Consider the following 7,500-nt stretch of genomic DNA (forward strand, 5'->3'; position numbering starts at 1 on the left):
GCATGTCCAAGCGGGAAAAAACACCGCTCGATTCTGATTAGTCGGGTATAGCCGGTTGTTTTTCTACGCGCTTTGATCGTAAACCGATGAGCGATGACCGCCAATTCCAATTGGATAAAGAGGCAGGAGAAGCAGTGGACACGCCTCTTCGGTGGCAATATATGAATGGTCTCAGCTCAGATACAATAAAAAGGGGTTGATTGCGATCCTCCTCTTCCTCCCCGGATCTCTTGTACGTTGTTCGGACCCGGTCCACAATGCGCCGGGCTGTAGGTGTCAATAGTTGCTCAGGTTCCCCTCTTCGCAGTCGCAGCACGTTCTGCTCCTTTTCAGTCCCCTCCGATTCGTCCTGACAGTGAGATAGCAGACTGAGCTATACCAGCTCCACAATCAGATATCCGATGGAGACCTATTATGATTTTGCCGAAAAACACAAAGAGCACGAGATAGTGTCTCGCCGACAGTCAGGTGGGTCCCGGCTCGCGTTGTCGTGGCGCGTGTGCAGTGTGAAGGACGCGGGAAGCCCCTGGCGCGCTCTCTGCAGACGCGTGCTGCATGTGAAGTGACCGGGGAGATATCGAGAGACCCGGCAATGGCAATACTGCCTTGAATCCTTTGTAGCTATTGCATATTATACTTGCCACGTTGTCATTGTGCGTCACGTATCTGTATTAAGGGCTGCACAAAGTCGTTACATATGCATGCACATGGGTATAGGAAGAAAAAAAATGTCCAAACGTGGGTTTGTGGGATCAGGACGGATCTTTGGTGCCTCTTTGTGGCGCTTTGAGTTAGAGCAGTCTGCTGGCCAGGAGGACGGGCTACCTCAGGCCATGGACGACATGACCTCAAGTCGAACTGAATGGATTGTAGTAGCCTACGCTGGTTGGAATGCTTCGTTTCTTACTTTAACAGAACTGTGTACCAGGACACAAAAGAGAGTCCTTCAAAATCCTGAATAGCCCTTATTTCAAATTAACCTTTTTTTCCAAACCCTTGCCTCTAACTTCTTGTGAAAGTACATATTGTGAATCGGATAGAATGGATTTCATCCTTAAACACTGTTTTATCTACTTAAATCAAGATAGGAATAAAGATGCTTATGCTGACAAGTACGTTGGTATTTCCAAAAGCATTTCACATTAAACTGTAATTCATCTGAAAAACCTGTCATCCAAGCAAAAGCTATGGTTATTTTGGGCTGGAAGAGGGTTGCTGATGAGAGAGTTTTACATGCTCTTTAGTCACTTGAGCAGAACACATGTAGGTCATGGCGCTCTCAAAACGGTCACCCCACACTAGGGACATCGTTTCTGGGCAATCGCCCATTTTCTCCTTGGTTAAATATTTTTTTTGAAATTAATAGTGTGGTCTGACTTTTTTGGTCTGACTGACTTTTCCCCAATTACAGCTCCCCATCGTCCTGCAAGAATGTGGAAAAACTGCAACAACGGCAGAATTTAAACAGGACTAATACCCAACTGCACTTGTGTGCTTCAAAAATCCATTCATCTTGAGCGTGAGTTGGCTCAAGCCATAAAGGACTCGCCGGAGGGCGATCTTGAATTAGGAATGGGACCTCATCCACAGGATATGGATGTAGAATGCAAAACAGTAGCGATCACAACCGGGTTCATCATTCAATAAAGGGCCGTGGAACATTTATAAGGACCCCACCTGAGCTATAGCCAGAGGCTGGTCGTAGTTTCACTTTTCTCTTTAGGCTGCTCCTGTTTTTGGATTTCTGTCTGTTGCTTTGTTCTTTACAAGTTCACTTTGTACACCTGAGAGAGGGAACTGCTTTACAGTAGAAATTATAGACCATTGAAGGTTTTTATTACCAGAGAAATAAAGAAAGGAAGAGCATATATCTTAGTATATTATATTTATATATACACATATTAATTGATGTATACATATATACATAGATTTATGCTTATATATACAGTATATAATGCATGTAAGTTCATGTATCGCCTTCATTTTGCATTTATAGCTTAATTTTCTGCTGTAAATGACCTGGTCCCTCATGGTCATCACTGCATATTCAGCGAGGTGTTGGGGGGGCTTATATAAACGCTGGAGACTTCATTGTACCCTTGGGAAACAGGTTAACAGCCTCCCTTCCCCCCTGGCCCTCCCTAGTGTCTCTCTGATGGATGTCTTGCAATCTCTCTCACCTTGTTGGAAAGCCATTTCTGAAGCCACTGACTGCCTTAACTCTCCCTGAGGAGTACGCTACGTAGCGCTAAGGGCTACGTGGCGCTAAGGGCTGCTCCGTGCCGTACCCCTATCGCCGGCCCACAGAGAACCACTTAAACCACCTGAACTAACATGCTACAATTCTGTCCCGCTCGCAAAGCCTTCACCCCCCCAACAAAAAATAAAATACATAGGATACGATTTATAGCATGGCAGCAAGATATGGGAAGAATCGGAGAGGAGAAAACTGTGTTTTCCCCGAAAGTTATGGTCGAGCAGAATGTTAAAAAAACAAATTCCCACACTGAGAAGAGAGTGCCACAATTATACAGAGGTTTATCATTATTGTTCTTGGTGGCCAGATGGTGTCTCATGATCCGTCATAGTTGCTCCAGTTCCTTTTGTCTGATTGTTAGACTCACTTTGAAGTGATTTTGGTTAAAGTGACCTCGGTTTCATGCACGATGCCTAAAATGTGACCGGAAATCTGACTTCTAAGGAAAATTTGAATTTCGTGACATTCTTCTGACAATGTAGTGTTTGTAAGTGGCTTTGGACAAAAGTGACCTCTGTTTAAGGTTTGATGCCTTAAATATGGCCGTGAATCTGACATCTAAGGATCATTTGAATGTCATGAAGACTCTGTGCCCATGTCTACACTATATCCATTGGCAGCTCCTGTTGGTGTGGCATTTCCCTGTAAGATAAATAGTGAAATGGTCGCTGACTGACATTACATGGTCGTTTCGCTGCCATATAAGACCGAGATGACTTACCTTCCACTGCACTTCCTACATAGAAATGTTTCAATCTGAAACAGCCCCACACAATCCATGGTAGAGTTCATATCTCTGGTACATTAGCACCCAATAGTCTGAGCAATATATTGTTCACCAGAACCAAAGGGTGAAAGCAAGTAAAATCATTACAAATATGTGACGCAACTTCAGCCCTATGTGGGAAAGTTATAACGAAAGTGCACTCATGATTAAGTTCAAGCAAAGCAATTCATGTCCAGAATCATGAATAATCAATAGCCATTAAAACCAACGCTGTCAAGAGCCAGGCCTGCAGAAGCAGACCGGCGCTCTTAAAAGGTTTTACCACGCAGATTCTTTGACGCCTTTAGAAACAACGCCTTCTTCACCTCCCCCATGTTGACATCACTCATATAGCTTCTTCAATACTAACACACACACACCGAGATATTGAACCAGTATTTCAAGTAAAATGGCAACGCTACCAGTCAGAGCTCCCCAGTGGGGCCCCCCCAGTCTTGTGTGCACGGGCCCGTGACAAAATGACACCTGTATTAATTCAGCGGTATACACAAACAGATCAATCCGCTCCAGGTACGGGCGCAGTAATATCTAATTTCCTCCGAACATCCGTCAAACGGGTGCTTCCGAACTACATGCTGTGTTAATATATGATATAATGAGTTATATATCGTGCAAGTCAAACGCTTGGCTTTGTTGCAAGTCAAACGCTTGGCTTGTCGGTCCTATTTGGCCGACAATAATGACTTTGGTTGAATTCCGGAATAATTGTATTCATTCATTAGTTTCACGAATAAATCTGCATTGAACACCTGATGTGTGACAGACATGACGTCTTAACTCTCAACCATGCCGAAAAATAGAAGAGGAAGTAAGGGAAGGAGGAAATAAATGTGTCTTCTTTCATAGACATCCCCCATGCCTCAAAAGGGTAGAAACAACTCCCTCTGTCAATGTTTATCAAACTTCAATTATACACAGTGGAGGCCTGAGTTAATGGGATTGTATATTGAAATGCATCCATATCCTTGAATCACATCCCCACACTACATAACAGCTCTTGGCTCATTGCATGCCTTGTAGCGCTGCGGAATTCAATTACAACACGCCGTGAGTCAAAGCACTTTATTACTGTCCAAACCGCACCAGTCTCTCGTCTGCACACATAACTTCAGTGGTTAAGCACTGATTCCCAAATACATGGTAACGGAACACATACTATACACACACACGCACACGATATACTCATATATAGACCCTATGGACCAAGAATGCTAACATTTGCAGGGCACTAATGCAAATGCTTTAGAACATCCATCTGATCAACTAGTTTGACCCAAAAACCGACTTGTGACTCAGAGAGCTAAAGTCTAATTCCTACTTACCCTTTAGCATTCAAACACAGCCCTGAATCTCTGAGCGGGGGGATTTTAAAACTGGAGAAAAAAAGGCAATTGCCTGTTGGTGGTATATGATATCTCGAAGGGCGCTGAACCTTTTCAGAGCCATACAGGGCGGAGGGGAAAGCTATGCAGTGGGTGAAAAATTGAAACGGGGGAGCAGATAAGTCGCTGAGGAAATGAAGTTTAAAGCGGGCTGAACGCACTACAATGTGACTATAAGGTTAAAGTAGAGCAGCAGCCGTCTACAGCCACCTACACTGGCTGTTTCACTACACAGATATGAGGAAATAGAAAAGAGAGGGAGAGAGAGAGAGAGAGAGAGAGAGAGAGAGAGAGAGAGAGAGAGAGAGAGAGAGAGAGAGAGAGAGAGAGAGAGAGAGAGAGAGAGAGAGGGAGTTAGACAGACATTTTGAGAAACGGAGAGTGGGATAGAAAGAGAGAGATAGAGAGAGGGAGAAAGGGCATTAGAGAATAACAAATTAAACGAAGAAAAATGGTAAACAAACCAACCCTGTTTGACTAGAATACATTTGTTTGAGTGAGAGAGTGAGTATTTGAGTATGTGTGCTTCTTGCATGATTATGTGTTTGAAGATGTACGAAGAGAATGAGTGATCAAGAGAGTGAAACAGAGAGCAAAAGATACACAGACAGACAGACAGAGAGGAAGATTGATCCAATGATTGCTTGTTCGATTGATTGTTTGATTGATTGATAGATTGATAGATAGATCAATGGATGGGATAGAATGATAGACAGACAGACAAATAGAGATACGGACAGATTGACTTCACTTCAAAATAATTTCCCTCTGGGATTATTAAAATATTTATCTATCTATCTATCTATCTATCTATCTATCTACTTAGAGGAGACACAAGAAAATTAAGTACACCAACCCCAAGTACCCCAAGTACCTCAATTCCCATTCCAAAGATCTCGGCGAGCAATAATCCCACCAAACTGTTTCATTATGCTAAATTGCCCTACAGTTTATGTGTTGCATTCAATAACATACACACTTTCGTTTAGCACCTTAAAGGTTGCTGTGCCCATTTGTTTAAATTAAAGCCATTCATTGATGTGGGTCTGCTACCTTAGTGTTATGATTTACTATAGCCTGACAATGTTTCAATGAATAATGAGCTCGTTGTTGCTTTTGATAATAATAGTTAAGTATATTCTGAAAATTCCCCCGGGGACAAGGATGGATGAATGCTGTGCTGTGAGACAACCTTGCGATGGAATTAGACAGTCAGTGCATAGCATGCCCTCTTTTACATTCCAGCCCAGACTCTCTTATGAGAATTGATCGCCTGGTGTAAATGAAAAACGTGTTATTATCAGGGAAGAGATGCAGAGTTCCGTCATAGCTGAAAGTGTTTTCCATTAGTGGATCTTGATAAAAACTCTCCGTTGTTGACAATCTCTTAATGCATAACACTCCGTAGCAGGGTAAATGAAAATCCCTTATGCGCTTGCCACAACGTTCACAATCAAATGTTAATAAGTCATTCGTTTGAAATCGTTTGCTCTGAAAGCGAGAGACCTTGCAAAATCCACTCTCCTACTAGTCTCGTCACGTAAGATTTCCAAGAGGTTTGGCCCCGGTGATGTAAAGACGTGAGGTGGCAATGTGAATCAACAGGCACTGCAACGAGGCAGGTGAGCTGAATCAACAGCAAAGCACGCAATTAACCCCCCCCCCAACATAACCTTTGCAAATCCATTTTTGAAAACGGGTGAAAAGCAAATCATCAACAGAAGCAAATAAACCGAGAGATGCTCTGTTTTTTCCATGCCTGTGCAGTCAGTGACTGCCGCAAAAAAAAGCAGGCAGTCTCTTTTCAGAGGAATCCAAAGGAGAGATTTACCCATAAACACAGACGTGCACCCCCGCCCCCCTCCCCTTCCTGCAGACCGTGCCAGGCATGCTAAAAAGAGGGCCCTTACCCTTGTGCAAGAGGCGCTGGTGTCAATCTTCAGCTGGGTGGCAATAAAGACAGACATGTTGGAGAGTCTGACTGTCTTACCTCTCTCTCTCTCTCTCTCTCTCTCTCTCTCTCTCTCTCTCTCTCTCTCTCTCTCTCTGTCTCCCTCTCTCTCTCTCCCTCTCTCTCTCTCTCTCTCTCTCTCTGTCTCCCTCTCTCTCTCTCTCTCTTTGTCTCTCTCTCTCTCTCTCTCTCTCTCTCTCTCTCTCTCTCTCTCTCTCTCTCTCTCTCTCTCTCTCTCTCTCTCTCTCTCTCTCTCTCTCTCTCTCTCTCTCCCTCTCTCTCTCTCTCCCTCTCTCTCCCTCTCTCCTTCTTCCTCTCTTGTCTTGGCGGTGGCGTTGGCTTGGCGGTGGCTGGAGACTCGTCTCTCCCGCCTGAACTTGGGGGTGCAGCTGGAGCCGTCTGAGCACTCCCTCGCAGGAAGGGGCGGGCTGTGACCCAGGGGTCCAGGAAGCGTGGCCAGAATTTTCTCTAACCTCCCGCTCTTCCTCTCCCCTTGTCCTTCTCCGCCCTCGTCGTCATCCTCGCTGTCCTCCTCCGGCTCCTACTCCCTCTCTCCTTCCTCTCCCCCTCCCAATTCCCCTCCCTCTTCCGCCCTCTCTTCCTCCACCCTTTCTCCCGTGTTCCTCTACTTCTCCCTCTCCTCCTACTTCTCTTCCTCCACCCTTTCTTACTCCCCCTCCGCCTCCCCCTCTCCTTCTCCTTCTCCTCGCCACGGGCAAATCAATCTCACGGATATTGCCTCCTCCACTGGTGGGGGGAGATGGGAGAGTGGAGAGGGGAGAGGTGAGAGGGAGACGGAAAGGGGGGAGGAGAGAAAAGAGGGGAGAGGGGGGGAGACACAAGGGTAGAGGGAGAGGGGCAAGGGGAGGGGTGGTGGCAGATGGGTAGCGCAGGATCTAAATCCCGCTCCTCAGAGCGTTCCAAATGCTACTTGTCTCTCTGCGCCTCACACTCGCCCACCCTCCCTCTCCCTCTCTCTCTCCCTCCCTCTCTCTCCCCCCCTCGCTCACACACCTTACTCTCTTCCCGTTGAGGTATTTCATGCTCACTTGCTCGACTGCTCGCGTGCCCGTTCTCTAACTGTTTGAGCTTCAGCCTGCCAAAAACTACTCTACCAAGGACC

Source organism: Gadus chalcogrammus, chromosome 8 (assembly GCF_026213295.1).
Source record: "Gadus chalcogrammus isolate NIFS_2021 chromosome 8, NIFS_Gcha_1.0, whole genome shotgun sequence".
NCBI classification, from domain to species: domain Eukaryota; kingdom Metazoa; phylum Chordata; class Actinopteri; order Gadiformes; family Gadidae; genus Gadus; species Gadus chalcogrammus.